Below are 21,953 nucleotides of genomic sequence, written 5' to 3'. Positions count from 1 at the left end.
TTTATTTTTATTAAAAGGAAAAGGAAAAGGGAAAAAAATAAAAAAAAATGATGAAGTTGTGGGACGTGAGAAATGAGAGGAAAGAAAAGAGCGATAATCAGAAAGAAAAAAAAATGAAGGAAAATGAGCGAGCCAGGAAGTGCTAGAAAAGAAAAGAAAAAAGAAGATTGAAATAAACAAAATTGGGATGATGCCAAGTGACCTTGTGACCCTCGAAGTCATTCTAGAACCGTTAATTGTTGCTAGGTGCATTGCACATAATGTGAGATTATCTTATGTTAGATGTCATAACGTTAATAGGATGACCCTATTTTGTTCCTTTTGTTATTTTCATTGAGTAGAAGGGTGGTTGGTTTGTGGCTCTTAAGATAACTCATCCATACAACACAAGGTCAAAGAGCAAGGTAGTCATGGCTAGCAAAGAGTTTGATATAGGTGTTACTGATCCGTCTAAGGGGATTGTTGAATCAGAATCTGAGCTGAAAGAAGAGGTCTTAAGGTTGAAAGGACAGATGGTTGAAATATACCAAGCCTGGATTAGTGGACGTCCTCCACCATCAGTTCCCGCTAACTACACTGAAAGCCTTGTCTCCATTACGCCACTGTCACAAGTCCAGGATATCTCCCCACAACCTCTTCACACTCCACCCCCCAGAACTACCTCATATCCCGCTCCTTTGACCACTCATGTTTTTGTAGCTCATCCACCTGCTACCTTTCCTCGATCCTCTAGCGAGATTGTGTTCAAAATACCTGATGCCCAATACTATTCTCCAGAATCAATTTTCAAGGTCTCGGGTCCATACTCTTACGCTCCTAATTTTGAGCCTCCCGGTGAGACTGCAAAGTCTGCTAAGATAGTGGAGCAAGATGAGATATCTAGAAAGCTGAAAGGGTTTAAGATGCCAAAGTTTAATTTGTATGATGGGCGTGGAGATCCAGTAGCCCATCTGAGGGGTTATTGCAGTAAAATGAGAAGTGTTGGCGGGAAAGATGAGTTGCTGATGGCGTATTTTAGTGAAAGCCTGACTGGGGCAACTTTGGAATGGCATACTCGTCAAGATGTCGGTAAGTGGCATACATAGGATGACATTGCTCAAGATTTTGTGCGACACTTTCAGTACAATATAGATATTGTCCCAGACCCCTCTTCCCTATCTCAGATGGAAAAGAAACCCAAGGAAAGTTTTAGGGAATTTTGGCTTGGAACGAACAAGTTGCTCGCGTCAGTCCTCCGATTGATAGAATAGATGTTGATGAATCCCACCAATGACGGGATCCAGTGTGCATTCCTGTTAAATGCTTTTAGCCTTAATACCGAACCCATGAATATCCCCGAGCTCCACATAATCTAACCTAGTGTTATCCTACGAACAACGTCCGTCCATCTGTCCAACCATTGGGTCACACCAAAAGGCGATCACAAGCACCGCAGAATCCCCACCAACCTCCACAAAATTTTCAAGTGCCCTATAACCCACATTCAAGCCAAGGGTGTAGAAGGGAACAAAGGCTGAAAGATAATTTTACACCAATAAGAGAGTCATATGCAAGATTTTTTGAGAAATTAAAGCATTACGACATGATTGCACCTATTCCTCTAAATTATGTAGACCCACGTGCGAGAAGCTTTGACCTGCTAAAAGATGTGAATACCATTCCAATGCTCAAGGGCACAATGTTGAAGATTGTCGTGCTTTGAAAATAGAAGTAGAAAGAATGATTGAAGAAGGAATAATTGTGGTCCAAGGCAGTAATACCCCAAGTGTCACACATAATCCTCTACAGATACATGACAACGCACAAATTGGTGGAATGGTTTGCAATAACGAAGGGTTGGTCAAAGGAGTCAATGAGCCACTTGGGGAAGTTAATGGTATTAAAGTTGGTAATGGTTTTGATAATATTAACGTGGAACTTAGTGGCTAAGATGCCGAGCTTGGTAATTAGAAAGACGCTCCTTTCTTGGTTAGTCGAGGAGGAGTCTTGGTGGTTTATTTTGTTGTCATTTCTGTTGTCCGGGTTATTTAAGGGTTGTAATCCGGATATTGTCTTGTGGCTCAAACCGTTCTATCCTTCGATTTTGCCTAGTTCATTTAGTCGTAACTCGTTTAGTGTTATCTAGGATTGTTCCAGGGTTGTAACCACAGTTTAGTTTGCTTTTTTCGTTGTCCAAACCCTTTCACCATCTGTCTAATGCAATTTTCTGTTTTCTGTTATTTCTAGTCATTTTTTTGTTTAGTTCTCTTTTCCTTTTATGGTTCTCTTCCTGTTGATTCTAGTGACATGACATGCACGCATAATTCTAGGCTTGGTCTTAAAAGTTAGTTTAATCATAAAGCAATGAAACAATTTTGAAGATGATAGGGACACTTGAGGAAAATAAGTACATATTTGGATATTTTGAGATCATTTGAAGCCCGAACCATGTGAAACTGGGGCAGATAGTTTGGAAAGTTAATGGGACGATAAGAATTTGTTACAAGAGAGTGCATCCCAACAATTTGAAGCAAGAAACTTTGAGTTCAAGTGCATCTCAAGTTACAAGATATAATCAAGAAAGTTTTCTCTGAATTGACGGAGGATATCCATTGTGAAGAGGGAATCACCCAACGAAGGTTCTGTACTTGACAAGGCGCTAAAGAAAAGTGGAAGGCATATCAGTGATATCAATATCAAATCTATAAAAGAAATGTTGTGTGTGCTCTTCCTTTTTCATTTCAAGTTGCATGTGTTGTACTTGGCATTTTCAGGGATTGGGAGGCCCTCTTTCAGCTACCCAAACACTTATATCATTCGATAACCTTTTGAGCTTGTACTGATTTCTTTGACCTCTCCCTTTTTTGGAATCAAGTTAGAGTCATACGAAAAAAAACAAATTATGTCCCCCCATAGTTTTATTTTAGAAAGCTCATTCCAAAAGGAAAATTCAAAAAAGAAAAGAAAAAAAGAGATAAGGAAAAAGAAAAAAAAAGGAAAAGGCAAATAGTAACAAAAAGTAGTCTTGTGAACTACATTTGACCTGATTCTTGTCACCACAAAATACGTAAGCAGCCTTACGGTTCGGTCATACCAAATAAAATATTTCATAATCCCACGAAGTCGAGAATGGGGCAGTCTTTCTTAGTAACTCCATAAAAAAAAGAAAAAAAAAAGAATCAAATTCCCTTGTTTTAGAAATTGGGGCAAAGTTTTTAGAATGGATTCCAAAAGTTATAAATAAATTAACTCTGTTGTCTTAGTTATTTTGAGCCTTTATGATATCCCTTCTTTCTAACCTTGTCCAAAAGCTATATTACCATCCAAAAAAGACCTCCTAGATAATCTTTGAGAGTGCTAAGTTTAGACATTCCAAGAGTATATGATGTCTTTACCATAGTTAATGCCTTGTCATCTGCAGAATCAGAGGAAATAAGAAGAAAAGAACAAAATGAGAGAGTCTTATTGGTGAAAACATTCACATGCACCATAAGGCGGTGGTGAGTTGAGAGAAAGAACAAAATGAGAGAGGCTTGATGGTGAAAACCATTCGGGCACTACATGTCGAATAAGGATCGTGAATCAGATTGGATAATCAGAGCTTTGAAGCCCAGTTTCACAGTTTATGGGTATAACAAGAGTTGAACATCAGACTTAATTAATAGATTAGGCCACTTAATCTAAAGGAGCATGTCATTGGTCATTAGAGTTGGTATCCACATCTAATAAGTTTCTACTTTGTAGTTTTCCTGTTAGGAATCATCTCTTTCCATTGTCCTTTACTCTGTTCTTTTTGTCTTGTTTACTTCCTCTTCCTGAGTATGTTTGGTCAGAACAAGTGAGAAATGACTTCAAAATTTGCCACCAGCTTTCCAATTGACAAAACGGGATCTGGATAGCACATCAAAATGGCATAAGTCAGGAAAGAACAACATGCGCCCTGAGTTGGTAACAATCAACGTGCTTTAGGATTCATGTGAAATACAAATGTTTGGTATATGTCAATTCATGAACAATGTAACAGATAGAGGGTGTTGGGTTTGAACGGATCAAAGATATTTTCTGTGATAAGGTTGACAGAGAGAATGGTTAACCAATAAAAAGCAAGGTCTTCCAAGTGGAAATCAAAGTTATCATAGCAAGTGAAGGAGCAATAGACATCAAGGCCAAGGCCAATGGCATACGTCAGGAAAGCATTACGCACACTAAGTTGGTAACAATCAACGTGCTTTAGGATTCTTGTGAAACACAAAGGTTCGGTATATGTCAATTCATGAGCACAATGCAATAGATAAAAGGTATTGGGTTTGGATGGATTAGAGGTATTTTCTATGATAAAGGTGATAGAAAGTGGTTACTCAATAAACAAGCAAAGTCTTTCGAGTTGAAATCAAAGTTATCATGGGAAGTGAAGGAGCAATCGCACTCAAAGTCAAGGCCACAAACCAACCACCATGTTTAAATTCACAAGTTCTCTTTGTTTGAAATAGGGATGAAAATTGTGTCCAGATTAAAGCTTGGAAGTTTGAATCTTTTCAAGTGTCATGCCCAAATTTTGTCAGCGCAAAGGCAGTTTGAGAAGGGGAAAGAAAAATTTGTTCGATCTGCAGGAACCCTCCATGAGGAAAAGCATGGTTCAGGGGCAAGGAATTTTGTTCGTTCTGCAGAGATCCTCCATGAAGAGAGCATGGCTCAAGTAAGTTCATTCTCGGCTTTTCAGGATCCTCTTGGATACTGGGATTTAATTTTAAGTTTTCAAGACCCTCCTGGATAATAGGACCTAGTTAAATTTCAAGACCTTCATAGATAACAAGATTTAGCGTAAGTCCTATCTTTAGGAAATATAATTTAGCTTTATAGTTTTCACTCTTAAGATGAGATTTAATTTTAAATTTTCAGGGCCCTCATGGATAATGGGATTTAGCTTTTAAATTCTTAGAGCTCTTTTGGGTAACAAGATTCGATTAACACTCACAGATGTTCCCGGTACCAAACTGGGGCGGAAAAGTTTCTTTTATTTTGACTGTTTTATTGTAATGGTAGGAGCCCACCTAGAAAACAAGGGAATACAGTTCATGTTTAGGCAATCAGGCGCCCACCTGGAGAACAAGAGAATACAGTTCAAGTTTTGGCAATCAGGCGCCCACCTGGAGAATAAGGGAATACAGTTCAAGTTTCGGCAATCAGGCGCCCACCTGGAGAACAAGGGAATACAGTTTAAGTTTCGGCAATCAGGCGCCCACCTGGAGAACAAGAGAATACAGTTCAAGTTTTGGCAATCAGGCGCCCACCTGGAGAATAAAGGAATACAATTCAAGTTTTTGGCAATCAGGCGCCCACCTAGAGACCAAGGGAATACAGTTCATATTTTGGCAATCAGGCACCCACCTGGAGAACAAGGGAAGTAATTTCAGAATTCAATTCAAGTTTTGGCAATCAAACACCCAAATAGAGAACAAGGAAATACAGTTCAAGTTTTGGAAATCAGGCGCCCACCTGGAGAACAAGGGAATACAGTTTGAGTTTTGGCAATCAGGCGCCCACCTGGAGAACAAGGGAATACAGTTCGAGTTTTGGCAATCAGGCGCCCATCTGGAGAACAAGGGAATACAGTTCGAGTTTTGGCAATCAGGATCCTATCTGGAGAACAAGGGAATACAGTTCAAGTTTTCGGCAATCAGGCGCCTACCTGGAGAACAAGGGAATACAGTTCAAGTTTCGGCAATCAGGCGCCCACCTGGAGAACAAGGGAATATAGTTCAAGTTTCGGCAATCAAACGCCCACCTGGAGAACAAAGGAATACACTTTCAAGTTTTGGCAATCAAGCACCCAAATAGAGAACAAGGAAATACAGTTCAAGTTTTGGAAATCAGGCGCTCATCTAGAGAACAAGGGAATACAGTTCAAGTTTTGGCAATCAGGCGCCCACCTGGAGACCAAGGGAATACAGTTCATGTTTTGGCAATCAGGCGCCCACCTGGAAAACAAGGGAAGTCATTTCAGAATTCAATTCAAGTTATAAATAGCAGAAGTTTGCGGTAAAAATGCGAGTCAACAGTCCGAGATGGTCAACAGAAGTTAGTCACAATCCAGAAAAAAAAGGAAAGAAGTGAATCCAAAATGCAGAAGTAGAGAAAGATGTGAACTGCTCAAGACATGGCTACAATCACGTGCATTGCATATCCGGTCTTGATTCGAAGAAGAATGAACTAGCACCTGCAGCTAGCAAGCGTCAAGGTTTAAATCTAAAGTCTGCATGAAGAACCATTCAAGACTCAAGGTCAAGCTTTAGAAGACTTATAGATAGGAATCTTGTAACTCATAGTTGACAGGCTTAGTTAGTCTTTTTCATTTTTGATTTTGAGGTAATAACAGGACCGCGGATCGAAACCTCGACAGAACGGCACCTCGACCGGCTCTCCACCTCGGTAAACTTCGTCACTCTTCCCACTTCTGAACTACACGTGGCCTGATTCCTTTATAGCCAAGGATATGTAGGCAGCTCAGATACCAGGGCTTAGTCACATTCTCCTTTCTCTTAGTTTTTTGTCTCCTTAAAATAAGGGTCGGGTCAAAAAACCCGTCTAGTCGTTCTTTGTTTGAAAATACTTCGTGTTTCCCGTCAAAGAAGGGCAGCTGTAGACATGTGATTTTTGACCCTCCCCAAGATTTTACATATTTTAGCATTTAAATATTTAGTTTAGATCTAATATAGCTATTTCAATTAATTTTGACCCCTTTACTTTATTTTGTCACAAAAATAAAAATTAATTGGTTTGTTTTAATGGTTAGTTTTAATTTAATAGTTATTTCTACTTAAGCAGGGCTAATTAATACTTTGGTAGTATTTTTATCTTTGTTTTTTTATTTTATATGCAAGAGTTGATGCAGGGTGAATAGATTCTTGGTTAATAAAGCTAATTTTAAGCAAATTTGGTTATAAAGGCCCAAGTTTTAAAGCTCAATACATTAGCCTATCAGATTTTAAAACCTAAAATAACCTTCACCCTAAAATAACCCTAGACCTAGACCTAAAAACCTAGACTTAGCTATCAGCCGCAAAAACAAAAAATCGGACCCCCCCTATTGATCATCTTCTTCAAGCAGCCTTCCACGACTTTTTTCTGAACAAAAAAACAACACCCCTAGCTTCATCTTCTTCAGTCATTGAACAGACCCAGCGACCATCCTCATTTTTCCTGGTCTTCCTCCTCATTCTCTCACCATCGCCACCAGCCTTTCCATCCTCTACAAAACACGCACACACGGACAAAGATTGGGGGAACAAATTTTGGGGATAAAAATTGGGAAGGAAGGCAGAGAAACAGTTTGACTGCTGCGTAGTCGAAGTTTCCGTTCGAGGTGTGGTCTGTGTTTCCGATTCGGGTTCGCGGTTCCTGCTCGATTTCGTCGCTGTTTTCCTCAGTTAGATTTGAAGCCCTGTACTTTCAGTTTCTCATATATTAAAACAGGTTCATCTATTTCATCCCTTTATTTCTGTTGTGAATCGAGCTTGATGAGCCATTAAAAGAAGTTATCGTTGGGGATTTAACAATGTCGTTTTATTTATTTTGTCTTATTTTGACTGTTGGTTTGTTCTTCAAATTCGTATAATAAATTCTGCTAATGCTCGAGTGAGCGTAGATTTGATCATATATAGAACTGTTACAATGAATATATATGTTGAGCTGATTTGCCATTTGGACGGCTAAACAAAAATTTTCAATTGGCTCTTTAAATGATTTTTACCTTTTCTTCTTTTCGTTGTTGGACAATATGAAAACATAAGGTGTGTTTCTTCCTTAGTTCTTTTAATTTTTCTTTAAATATTTTTCATTAGTTCTGACATACTAGAGTTTTCGATTAATGGGTCTTAAAAAATGAATATAGACTTTTGATATCTATAGCCAAAATCAGTCACAAAATTTTCTGTTAGCTTTTTCTTCACTCGTTTTGGTCAGTGAATAATATTGGAATTGAAAATTCTTAGCCGGTCATTGTCCTTTATTATTTTCTTTCACGTGACATAATTACGATCATTTCCAAAATAAATTAAGGTATGCGTTCGCGCAACTTTGGCCAAACTTTTCTTAAATAACAAAGTGTTAGGAATTGTGGACACGTACGCGTGACATGATTTTTGACGCGCCAAACGAAATGAGTACACGTACGCATGACTCGTTTTAGGATAATATTTTAATTAAAAGAGGTGAAAGCACATAGGTTCTAAATGAGTAGTTAAACAATTTAATAAGCCAAGTATGATCAAAGCGACCGTACTAAAACCACGGAACTCGGGAATGCCTAACACCTTCTCCCGGTTAATAGAATTCTTTACCTGGATTTCTTTGTTCGCAGACCGTAAATAAGAGTCAATTTCCTCGATTCGGGATTTTAAACCGGTGACTTGGACATCATAAATTATCCCAAGTGGCGACTCTGAATCTAATAATTAATCCCGTTTCGATTGTCACTTTAATTGGAGAAAACTCCCTTATACCCTCTTTCGGGGTAGAAAAAGGAGGTGTTACAATACTTATAATTATACGCTAGTACTTATTTTATTCAATACAAACAAGGAAAGAATTTACATAAATTAAAGCTTACTTGATTTAAATTCTTAAATATTAGGACTTCCTAAATAGTTTTAATAAGAAAATATTTTATAACTATAATTTTAGTTGATTTTAAAGTCCTAAATATTAGGGGGGAGGGGGGAATAAAAAGTTCTAACTATTAGGAAAATAATTAAATTACTATTTTGTTTATTGTGAAATCTCTCTTCAAAAGGTAAAAAAGGCAAACGATATTTCCCTGAGGGCCTTCGTACTTTTAAGTAAGTTATTTTAAAAAATTCACTTCTAGAGGACAGGAGATTCACTATGTGTATATTGGCATAGAATTTAAACTAGAGTAAATTCAATCTTACCTCCTTTAACCTTTTTAGGGTAGGGTAACAATATTCCCTTTGACCAAAAAGTCAACCCAAAAAATAAAAATAAAATTGACAGAATTTATATAATGTCATTATTATCCCTGGTTAGTAGGAAAAAAAATTAAGGATAAACTATAATTTTATCTTTCATTACGATATGATAATCTGTTGTCATCTTGTTATATTTCATGAACCGTCTTTTGTAAGAACTATGATTATTTATATTTTTTATCTTATCGCAATGGAGATCGTCAGTTTTTGATCGATCTTAAATGAAAAAACCGTATCTAAAATTTCATACTAATTTTGATTTATGAAATAAGTTTATAGTTCATTCTCAAGTCGCTAAGTCCTTTTTTATTTCTAGTCTTTTCCTTCTTATTGAATTTAATCGGGTTAGCTGCTATTGTCAGGTTATTATAGGCAGAGGCGGAGCCAGGATTTCAAGCTTATAGGTTCGGGATTCTAATCGTTTGAAGTTACTAGGTTCTAAATTAATAATATATACGTATTCAATGAAATTTTTAAGATAAATACAAGGTTCGAACCAAAGTTACTAGGTTCGGCCGAACCCGTTCCGATCACTCTAGCTCCGTCCCTGGTTATAGGATACAAGAAGAAGAGAATTAGAAGAAATACTACTAGAGATGAATTACCAGTTCCTAATAGCAAATGGTCAACTTTATGCGAAAAATGTATGCTTACTTGGATAACTTTACTTGGAAGATTTAATGTCTAAGCTTAGTGACTAGCTTCAGATTCAGAACCAAGAAGAAGACTTTTTTAATATAGACTTTAATTAGTTGCATTTCTGTTAGAAAGGATGAATTACATCCTCATCTGTTATATATGGCATCATCCTTTTTTGCTTTTTATACGATGATGCCTATTTCTTCCTTAGCAGGATCGATGTACAGACTACAATTTTTAACCAAAAAAAAAAAAAAAAGAACGATTAGCAAAATCCATAATTTTAATTTTTAAGAGAGGACATCCATGTAAGGAGCAGTCAGCAGTGGACCTTACATTATAATTTATACTTTGTAGGAGTTTGATTATATCAGAGGAAGTAGTGGAAGAGTTAGTTCAGCGACCTCGCTTCTTTTCTTTGTTTATTTTTTTAATTTATTTTATTTTATTTTGTTAGATCATATGAGTATCCTTAAACGAGTAGAACAATTTAAAGAATAGCCAGAAAGAGATAGAGGCGAGCACACATTATTAAACGAGTAGAACAATTTAAAGAATCGCCAGAAAGAGATAGAGGCGAGCACACATTATAGGGAGAGGGGTCAACGACATCCAGAAATTTCTAATAAAATCTATGTCTATACTTATAAATATCCTCAAGAAATATTTATATATTAGCATAGGCCCTTGTACTAATCTTTATGAGTAGTGAAAATTTATGTTAAATGTATGGTGTCCCCGCGACCGCCTAATAGTAGGTCCATCTCTGGCAAGAGATATTTATGAATTTCTTTTAATTGACTTTTTCTTTCAAGCTTCAATGTGAAAATGAAGGGAGAAATGGAGAAATGAGCATGGAGACAAGGGGAGAGAACTGGAAAGTTGTAAGCATATATTTCATGAAAACTGCAGGGAGAAATGTCTATGAATGCACAAAGATAGAAAAGCAACTTATCCTCTTTGTAGGAGTGTAATAATATCAGAGGAAATAGTGGAAGAGTATCGAAAACTAGAAGATGAAGGAAAAAGAGATTATAGCTTTGAGAAAGAATTAGCACGTATTGTCATCGAAGTTTTTACAGTTTTTGGTTTTTGCTTCCGAGGCAGCTTTTCTAATTGATGAAGCTCAAATAACAGAGCACATATTAAACAATAACTATTTTGCAAGACACAGATTACTATCATTAAAATCACTTCATCTATCATCAAAATAAACTTACTTTGACTAGTATGACTGGTCATAGTATTTTATGTCATTAAAATAATGTTTGACCAAAAAAGATAATCTTTGGTTAAACTAATTAATCAATTAACGAGGAGGGTTAATCCTAGTTAAAGTTAATAACTTTATATCTAAAGTTAACAACACGAAACGTATGAGCATTGAAAAAACGAAATTAATGTGATAACAATAAATGTACCCAGTTTAATAATGTGCATGAAGTATCAAGTATTAAATAACAATAAATAGCAATAAATGTAAATAAGGAGGAAGATTCACCCAATATTGAATGTGGTGAATGATTCTTACTTCTGACAATGATGAATGATAGAAATGTGAAAGAATATTGAGCACTTTCTCGGGTCTGGTGGAAATGACAATATATATAATCTAAAGAAATCAAATCTCTCTGGAAAGTTGTTCTTTGTATTTATCTAGAGAGGTTGCTTTTCAAAAGTATTCTTATCATATCAAATATTACATGCCTTTGCCTTATCTCTCGTGTGGGTAGAGCAGGCTTGGAGTGGCTGGCTGGGCTGTTTAATATTATTTTCAGGACGAAGAGAATGCCAGATGAGTGGAGGTAGAGTACGATGATTCCGCTGTACAAGAACAAATGTGATATACATAATTGTAACAACTATAGGGGTATCAAGTTACTGAGTCATACCATGAATGTTTGGGAGGGGGTGGTGGAAGGGAGGGTAAGGAGGGCGGTGTCTATCTCAGAGAACCAGTTCGGATTTATGTCAGGTCGTTCTACTATGGAAGTTATCCATCTTGTTAAGAGGTTGGTGGAACAGTACAGAGATAGGAAGAGGGATCTGCACATGGTGTTTATTGACATAGAGAAGACGTATGACAAGATCCCTAGGGACGTTCTTTGGAAATGCCTGGAGGTGAAAGGTGTTCTGGTAGCTTATATTAGGGCGATAAAAGATATGTATGATGGAGCTAAGACTCGGGTTAGGACATGGGGAGGTGACTCAGAGCCTTTCGGTGGTTATGGGGTTACACCAAGGATCTGCACTCAGCCCGTTATTATTTGCCCTGGCGATGGACGCACTGGCACACCATATTCAAGGGGAGGTGCCTTGGTGTATGCTGTTCGCTGATGATATAGTTCTGATTAATGAGACGCAATGCGGCGTTAACGCGAGACTGGAAGAATGGAGGTAGGCCCTGCAGTCTAAAGGTTTCAAGTTGAGTAGGATCAAGACGGAATCTTTGGAGTGTAAGTTTAGCGACATTTCGGGGGAAGCAGATGTGGAAGTGAGGCTTGACTCACAAGTCATCCCTAAGAGAGAGAGTTTCAAGTACCTAGGGGCTATTATCTAGGGAGATGGGAAGATCGACGAGGATGTCATGCACCGTATCAGGATGGAGTGGATGAAATGGAGGTTAGCGTCTGGAGTCCTATGTGACAAGAATGTACCACCGAAACTTAAAGGTAAGTTCTATAGAGCGATGGTTAGACCGGCCATGTTGTATGTGGTTGAGTGTTGGCCAGTCAAGATTTCACATATCCAGAAGATGAAAGTAGCAGAAATGAGGATGTTGAGATGGATGTGCGGGCATACTCGGATGAATAAGATTAGGAATGAGGTTATTCGGGAGAGGGTAGGCGTGACCCCAGTGGTTGACAAGATGCGTGAAGCGAGACTTAGGCGGTTTGGGCACGTGCGAAGGAGGAGCCTAGAGGCTCCAGTCAAAAGGTGTGAGTGTTTGGTTCTGGCAGTCACGAGAAAAGGTAGAGGGCGGCCTAAAAAGTACTGGGGCGAGTTGATCAGGCAGGATAAGGCGCATCTTCAAATTTTCGAGGATATGGTCTTTGATAGGAAAGTGGGGAGGTCGAACATTAAGGTTGTAGGTTAGAGGGTAGTCGAGCGTTTCTCCTCGCTGCACCGGCTAGTCTGATAGTGTTTGTCTAGGATTGCTAGCGATTTTTGTTGTGTTTCGTAATTTTTATTTTATTATTTTATTAGTCGAATAACGATTTTTATTTTTGTTGTATTTGACATTTTGGCATTTCCATTTATTTGTTGTATTTTACGATGCTGATACTATTTTTCTGGTTTCTATTGTGGTTAGAGATCTATTGTCTCTGAGCCGAGGGTCTCCCGAAACTGTCTCTCTATCCCTTCTTAGTATGGGTAAGGTCTGCGTACATCCTACCCTCCCCAGACCTCACTAGGGGGATTCTACTGGGTTGTTATTGTTGTTGTTGTTGTTGTTGTTGTTGTTGTTGCCTTATCTCTCATTCTATTTATATGGGATATTCCCAAAGAACATTTAAAGTACAACCAGAGACAATATTTAAGAGAATATTCCCTCTGAAGATCCCAATATAAAACTAGTCGTTGCTACTATCTGCTCTACTCGACCTCGGCCGTGGTTGACCGCTTGGCGACTCGTTCCGTTGATCACTGGTCAAATTCGGCCTCATTGCCCATGAGAAGTTACAAATTACTCACGATAATCACCCCATTGTACTGAATTTCGTCGGTCGGATTTGACCCATACAAAATCCAGAAAGTTTTTTTTTAATCACTGGCAACATACTGAATAAAGAAATGAAGTTGAAACCTAAAATCAGCAGAAATATATTTTGATTGCAATACCGCCTGAAACTTTTGCAAAGCTCACTAACTCTTTATATCCAGTTCAACCAAACCCAGAACGGTAGTTCTATTAAAACAAAGGGAAAACAGAAAATAAACTATTTATCACAAACATTTCACTAACCCCTCGTAAGCTATCCCAGCCAACTGAAATCTGCCTGAAAAATGTGATTCATCGAATCATACAGATAGATCTAATCATATGACCTTAACTTTAAGCACAAAGATTCAACACTAAGGGTGTGTTTGGTATGAAAAAAAATATTTTTCGAAAAATGTTTTCCAATTTTCTCATATTTGGTTGGCTAAAATGTTTTGGAAAATATTTTCCTTATCAATTCATTTTCCTCCAATTGGAGGAAAATGTTTTCCTTACCAAGAGAACGGAAAACATTTTCCAAAGTTCCTTCTCAACCTTCCCCACCCTCACCAACCACCCCACCCCCTCTCCAAATTTTTTTTTTTCAAACACACCTCTCATTTGCCTTCTCATCTGTTTAAAACATTTGTATCTTCTCTCTTTAGTATTATTTCACTTGTATTTTTGGAGTGGAATAAAATATTGGTTGTGTCCGAGGAGTAGGCAAATGAGAGATGTGTTTAAATCCTAAACATTAGGCCTTCTTTTATAGGGGGAAAAATCCCCCAACTCTTCTCCCAACCGATGTGGGACTTTGACATTTTGCCAAACTTCAACAAATCTCCACCTTGGCAAAATTCCACATCTTCAATTCTCTCTCAATAACAAATTTTGGTTGTGTCTTCATCTTCAATCTTCAGTGTTCAACAATGTTGATCAAATCCAAACAATGTTGAAACTTGATCGTAGTCACCACTTTTGTCAGCATATCAGCAGGATTCTCTGTAGTATGAATTTTCTTCATCGTGACTCCACCTTCTTCTATGATTTCTCGTACAAAATGATACCGAACATCAATGTGTTTCGTCCTTGCATGATAAACTTGGTTCTTCGCTAATTGAATAACACTTTGACCATAATAGCCATATAGCCATATACAAAATGTATATAGTGTGAATAAGTCACAACTACTATACCAAAAATTATGACAGCCACCAAATAATAAATAAAACAATAAAACAACAATAGTATTTTGTTTCATAAAAGCAGGTCAAGATTGAGGGGTAACACAAGAACTTCTTTTCATTCAACAGAAATGTACTTTGATTTCAATACCACCGGGCAGTTTTGCAATGCTTACTAAATTATCCTTAATATCTTAGAAACGGCAGTTCTATTAAAACATAGAGAAAACAGAAACCAAACAATTTCTCATGACATTTATCATGAGAGTAGTTTTTCCACAAATTTTTAACAACCTCTTATAAGCTGTCGCAGCCAACTAAAATGTACATGAGAAATTGAGATTTCAATAAAAAGATTCAACAGCATCGTAAGCCTCAAACCCAACTGCTAAACATTATTTGAGGTAGACAAACAACGCAGATTTTCTTCCAAGGAAAAAAACCACAAAGGGAACCAATTCACAATCAAAGACCTTGATGCTATTGCCAATGCAAGTTAGCAAAACACAACATTTAATGAGGCTAATTATCATGAGTAATGTGCCATTTAGAACTGCTTATCTTAACAGGTCCAGGAAAACAAGTTGTAAGAAACTCTCAATACGCATGTACAACATCTAAAAGTGCAACATACAAATGCTCCATGAGAAACCAAAATACCATAACATTTGTTATGCCACAAGGGTAAGCCCAAAAGATTAGTAATTAGTAACATAGATTAAGTTTCATGATTGCATGAGCAGTTATCAAAAACTCAATATAATGCGACATTTCTAGTATCCTGAGACAGAAAACTCCAATCTAGTCACTGAAAGCTCACTGCTGGAAGATAACCACAGAATTGGTGGAGGATCTTGGGGAACCTAACAATTTCTCAGCCAACTGGAGAAAATATGGGTGCACACAGTTCGTAAAACAGTTCCGGCACTCTCTTGTCTTTGATATGATAATGAACTTCTCCAAAACAGTTTCATTCTTTAACAGAAATTATGGGAGTTTGAAAAGCTTGACATAGCACTGTTCAGAACGATCCTTCAAACATGCCCTGACGGAGTTGTCAATCTTATTGACAATCTTAACATTATTATCTTGAAAACCAACTCTGCAAATCAATATTATCTCCTTCGGCCAAATATTTTAACTCAAAGGGGCGCGGTTGAGTATCAACCTGGAGACGTAGAATAAAACCAGGACCAAATGAAGGTCAATTAGCCTAATGGAAATTGCAGAAAAGTGACAAAAAATGATTTCACAGTAGATTATGGCGGTTGTTCCTAAGATTAAGATTCAAGGGGGTGACAGGAAAATAATCCTTTTTGTTTCAGAGCTCGCCACAAAATACAAGGCCAATCATAATAACATGAAGCTTTATAGTGACATAAGCAAAGCTTCTTCCTGATAATTAAGGATACATTTTAGTTCTCATTAAGAAACAACTTCCTGGGAGAGAGGGGCTGGGGTTGGGGGGTTGTTAAAACCTCATAAAATGAATAGATGTGAATAGAGAGAAAGAGTTCCAAGAAGTTACAACCGTAGCGATGTCTATGTTGAGTGTCTCCACATAAGGCGAGGCTTGCAAAATACCAGCTGCTCCGTACAAATTGAACTTTATTATATGCAACACTAATGTCAGATATTTGCATTTTAGTTCTAGAATCGGCACCTCTTCGAGCTGCAACATGCACAGGACCTGCAACATGAGATTATCGTAGCTAAGCAGACTTTGTCATTAACTAAATATGGTATACCCAGCTGTGATACTCTGAGCGATTAAAATTGAATAAACAGAGCTTCAGAAGTTTGATGATTCATAAAGATATTTTACAACTGGAATTATTAAATGTTGTCTTGTTCAGACTAGTCTTTAGTGTCCGGACCAGAAGTTTTGTTTAATCTTCCCAAAAATTTCTAGAGCGTTAAGTTCCTCAGTAATAATAATTTAGTCTGTTAAGATTTATCACTGTCACAAGTCACAAGAAGAAAGAAAAAGTGATTTACAAAGGTTCATAACTCTAACTAGAAAAAGTAACTTTTGGTCAAATAGACAACAAATAAGGAAACTAGCAGGGAAAAAAAATATAAAGAGAATACAGCAAAGTGAAAATAAAGATAAAAAATGAAAGAAAACATACATGGGGCAAGGTGTGGCAGGACAAAGCAAAATTTTGGAAAATGCTAAACAGGAAATGCAAGGCAGGGCAGGGCGGGTTAAATTTAGCGGGTTAAAGGATTTACATCCCAAAATGAAACTAGTAAAAGATGGAGAAAGCAATAACAACAAAAGAAAGTACTCCACAACAGAGAGATCGAGCTGTAATAAATTAAACTATCCAAACACTTTAAGCAACATCTCTGTATAAATGTCTGGTTTTTAGATATATTTTTGCCGATATGATAAAAGAAATCGCGACTTCGAAAAGTTGACAAAAGGATTGCAAAAAGGCAGAAAAGCCACAAGTTTCTCTAATTAAGCCAGTTATGTTTGTGACATTTGTACAAAGGTTCTCAATCGTATAATGTTTCTCCCAACTGACGGCTAAAAAACAATAAGAGAAAATAAAGACTTTTGAGTTAAACACAAACCTCTGTGAACCAAGTTCCGATTGTTAGCTCAGCTGCACAACTCAACTTTTGAAGATTATCTGGGACGAGGGTCCTAAGGCATCGATGATAACCATGACAACGGTCTTCGTCAACATCATCATCAGAAAGATCAATACAGGGGGCATTGAGGCAAAAACTTCGATAAGTAAGCTTAGCACTAACCAAGGAGGACATGTCTACAAGCCTACAGTCGACATTTTCAACATCTCCTGAAATCTCAAAATGCTGAAGACACGGGGCAAAAATTTCCATTGGGAATATCTGTGCCGTCAGCCAGCCGATGATGTTTCAAATACAGTCTCTTCAATTTCAAAGAACTAATATCCAGGTGAACAAATTGGTGCATAAGACAAAGTTCCATGGTTTCCAATGCAGGACAGACTGACACAATTCCATTATCGCTTATCAAAAAATTCTCCAGCTTTATGCTCTTTAGAGACTTCCACGATATGACCATGTTAAAACTAAATACACGAGATCTAATCTCCAAAGTTATCAACGACGAACAGGTGCAGAAAGATTCAGGGAAAGTGAGATAATGACTAAATATATCTGCCCAGAGTACAACATTTTCCACTTTTTTTTCAACAGCAAAACTAAGTCACCGCCAAATATGCGACTCGTATGGTGGAAACAGGGAAGTGCAATCAAGTTCGAATTTTGGTAGAAACGGAATTGTTGGGAATAAACCCCCTATAAAAATAATATTCACGGTAATAAAAGCGGAATAATAACGTAGCACCGAGATACGGTAATTAACAAGAATAAAAGAGTAACAACGACACCAAGATTTTTACGTGGAAAACCCTTTTGAATAAGGGAAAAAATTACGGCCTGAGAAGAGCTGATATCACTATAGCAAATAATTTTTCACTTTGTAGATCCGGGTAAAATACTCAAAAGACCGCTACAAGACTCAAAAGAAATAACCCTCTTTTGATATTCTCACCTCACTACAATATCACTCACTCTCTATTTTTCTCACAGACTATTTTCTTATACCCTGTCTGTGAAACCTCACTCTTTCTTTCCAACTCTCAGATATATTTTTTCTCTGAGATTGGTGTGTCAAAAATGAGAGCCGAAGCTCTCCTTTTATAGGCAGAAACTCGCCTATTACACTTGATATTTTCTTTCTACACGCCTACCACATTTGACACAGCCTACAATGTTGACTATGCAAAAGGAAAAGTGACTTGCCAATTTAGAAAAATAAGAAAAAGGAAGAAAGTTGTCTTCCTTAATTTATGGGCTGGACCCCACAAATCTCCCCTCCAGTCTCATTCACCTGAAGGAGGTAACAATGGAGGTTCTAGTTTGAGTGTATGCCGACAAGTTCTTTGCATAGCTCAAACTTGTCTCTTGGTACCACTTTGGTCAGCATAGCCGAAAGATTCTCACTTGTATGGATCTTTTTTACCTGCATAAACCCATCATCTATCCTTTCTCGAATCCAATGGTATCTCACGTCGATATGCTTGGTCCTTGCATGATACATGGTATTTTTGCTGAGGTCTATTGCACTTTGACTGTCACAATAGACGACATACTCCTTCTGATGCAATCCAAGCTCTTGAAGGAACCGTTTGAGCCATACCATCTCTTTGTCAGCTTCAGTAGTGGCAATATATTCCGCTTCAGTTGTAGAGAGTGCGACACATTTCTATAACCTCGACTGCCATGATATAGCTCCCCCTGAAAATGTAAAAAAATATCCAGTAGTGGATTTTCTGTTATCAATGTCACCTGCCATATCAGCATCTGTATAGCCCTTCAATATTGGATCCGATACTCCAAAGCACAAATAATCTCATGTGGTACCTCTTAGGTACCTGAGTATCCACTTGACTGCTTCCCAATGTTCTTTTCCAGGATTTTCAAGAAACTTGCTGACAAGACCAACTGCGTGAGCAATATCAGGTCTAGTGCATACCATTGCACACATCAAGCTTCCGACTGCTGAAGAATAAGGAACTCTAGCCATGTTCCCTTTCTCATCCAGTGTTGTAGGACACATCTTCTTGCTCAACTTTATATGACCAGCAAGAGTTGTGCTGACTGGCTTAGCACTTTTCATGTTGAAGCATTCCAGTACACGTTCAATGTACTTCTCTTGAGATAGCTACAACTTTCTGCTTGTTCGCTCTCGAACTATCTTCATCCCTAGAATTTGTTGTGCTGGGCCCAAGTCCTTCATATCAAATGACTTGGACAGATTTCCCTATAATTTTGCGATCAACTCCTTGTCTTTTCCTACAATTAACATGTCATCCATATACAACAAATATAATAAAATTATTTTCAGAAAATCTTTTAAAGTATACACATGGATCAGAATAGGTCTTTAGGTATGTTTGACTTTTCATGAATGAGTCAATCTTCATGTACCACTGCCTTGATGTCTGCTTCAATCCATAAAGACTCTTATTTAATTTGCACACCATGTGTTTCTTTCCAGCTACTTCAAATCTTTCTGGGTGCTCCATATAAATCTTCTCTTCCAAATCTCCATGAAGAAATGCAGTTTTCACATCCAACTGCTCCACTTCAAGATCTAGGCTAGCTGCTAAGCTCAAAATTGTTCGAATAGAAGTCATTTTGACAACAAGTGAGAAAATTTCATCAAAATCAATACCTTTCTTCTGTTCGAAGCCTTTATCCACCAATCCACCTTTCTTGAGTTTAAAGACCCATTTGCATTTGAGTGGTCTTTTACCCTTTGGAAGTTCAACCAGCTTGTGCGTGCCATTTTTCTGTAGAGATTCCATCTCTTCTTGCATGGCTTTCATCCATTGGTTCTTTTCTGGATGGGACAACACCTCCTTAAGACTTTCTGGCTCCCCCTCATCACTGATGAGGACATACTCTATGGAAGGGTACCTGCATGACTCTACCCTTGGCCTCTCTGATCTCCTCAGAGGTTGAGGTTATTCTTCTTCCTGAGTGGGGTGCTCCACTTCCTCGACACCTTCATCAAGTTGCTCCCTTGCTCGGCAACCTCATCGGTCGTACTTTCTGCACTTGTTGGATTGTTAGAAGTAGAAGGAATAGTAATAAGATTAGGAATTATACCATTCTTCGCCTTTTCTGACATATCAGCAGCAGTTCCAACTTTACTTTCTTAGAAGACTACATTTCTGCTTCTGATGACCTTCTTCTTTACAGGATCCCACAATTTGTACCCGAACTCTTCATCTCCATATCCGATAAATATGTAGGGAACAAATTTATCATTCAGCTTTATTCTCTGCTCTTTTGGTACATGTGCAAAAGCTCTACAACCGAACACCTCCAGATGATGGTAGAACACCTCTTTGTTGGTCCAAACTCTCTCTGGGATGTTAAACGCCAACGGAACTGATGGACTCCTACTGATAAGGTAATAGGTTTTCTGAACTGCTTCACCCCAGAATGACTTAGGTAGTTTAGCCATTCTGAGCATGTTTCTCACCTTCTCCACAATGGTTAGGTTCATCCTCTCGGCTACGCCATTGTGTTGTAGGGTTCCAGGAACTGTCTTTTCATGTCTGATCCCATGACTTGAACAGTACTCTTCAAATTCTCTTGAAGTGTACTCACCTCCATTGTCACTTCAGAGACGCTTTAGCTTTCGACTCGTCTCCCTTTCTACTAGAGAATGAAACTTTTGGAAAACTTGAAACACCTGATCTTTGGTTTTCAATATATAAACCCATAATTTTCATGAAGTATCATCAATAAAAGTAACAAAATATTTGTTACCGCCCATTGATTCAATTTCCATTGGGCCACAAATATCAGAATATACTAAATCAAGCATATTCAATTTTTTTCCAGACGATGTCTAAAATGAGACTCTATGCTACTTACCAAATAAACAGTAATCACAAGGTTTTACCATTGTACCTTTGGCATAAGAAATGAGTGATTTCTTGGCAAGAATCTGCAATCCCTTCTCGCTCATATGACCCATTCTTTTGTGCCACAAATCTGCAGAAATCTCATCTTGTGCCGCGTTCAATTCACCTTGGCATATTTTTGCATTTGTCCTGTACAACGTGCCACGAGCAACTCTTTTTGTAATCACCAATGATTCCTTAGTGAGTCTCCACTTTTGATTTGCAAAATAGTTCTCGTATCCATCTCGATCTAAATCAATTCCCGAGATCAAGTTCATTCGCAAATCAGGTACATGCTGCACATCCTTTAGAACCAATGTGTATCCGACAGTTGTCTTGATACAAATGTCACCAATACCTACAATCTTTGAGTAATTTGTGTTACCCATTCTCACTGTGCCGAAATCACCTGCTATATATCTACAAAAAAGATCTCTTACCGGTGAGGCATGGTAAGATGTCGCTATGTCAACCACCCATTCCGACTCTGGACCTGACAGGTGTATGCATTCTTTTTCCTCTTTTATAAAGAGGACAACATTATCATTGTTTTGCACTATGATGGTTATGTTGTCGTCATTCTTCTGGCCATTGGTTTCACCTTTGCCCTTCCTTGGATTTGGGCAATCTCTTTTGAAGTGACCTGGTTAATCACAGTTGTAGCAATTTCTGGCTCTTGATTTGGATCAGTTCTTTGACTTCCCACGAGCTCCGGATCTACCATAGTTACTCGAACTCCTTTGATAACTCCTGCCTCTACCTTCTGTGATGAGAGCCTGTCCTTGATTTTCAGGCTTCTTTCTCATCTTCTCATTGAGTAAAAGAGCCGATGTGATATCTTTCAACTCAATAGTAGTCTTACCGTGCAGGATGGTTGTTGTCAAATTATCGTACGAAGATGGTAACGAGTTAAATAGCAAGATGGCTTTATCTTCTTTCTCGATTTTCACTCCGAGGTTGGCAAGCTGTGTGATTAGTT

This window comes from Nicotiana tabacum, chromosome 16 (assembly GCF_000715075.1).
Source record: "Nicotiana tabacum cultivar K326 chromosome 16, ASM71507v2, whole genome shotgun sequence".
In the NCBI taxonomy this organism is placed as follows: Eukaryota; Viridiplantae; Streptophyta; class Magnoliopsida; order Solanales; family Solanaceae; genus Nicotiana; species Nicotiana tabacum.
The sequence above is the reverse complement of the archived record's forward strand: the minus strand, read 5'-3'. Positions refer to the sequence as shown.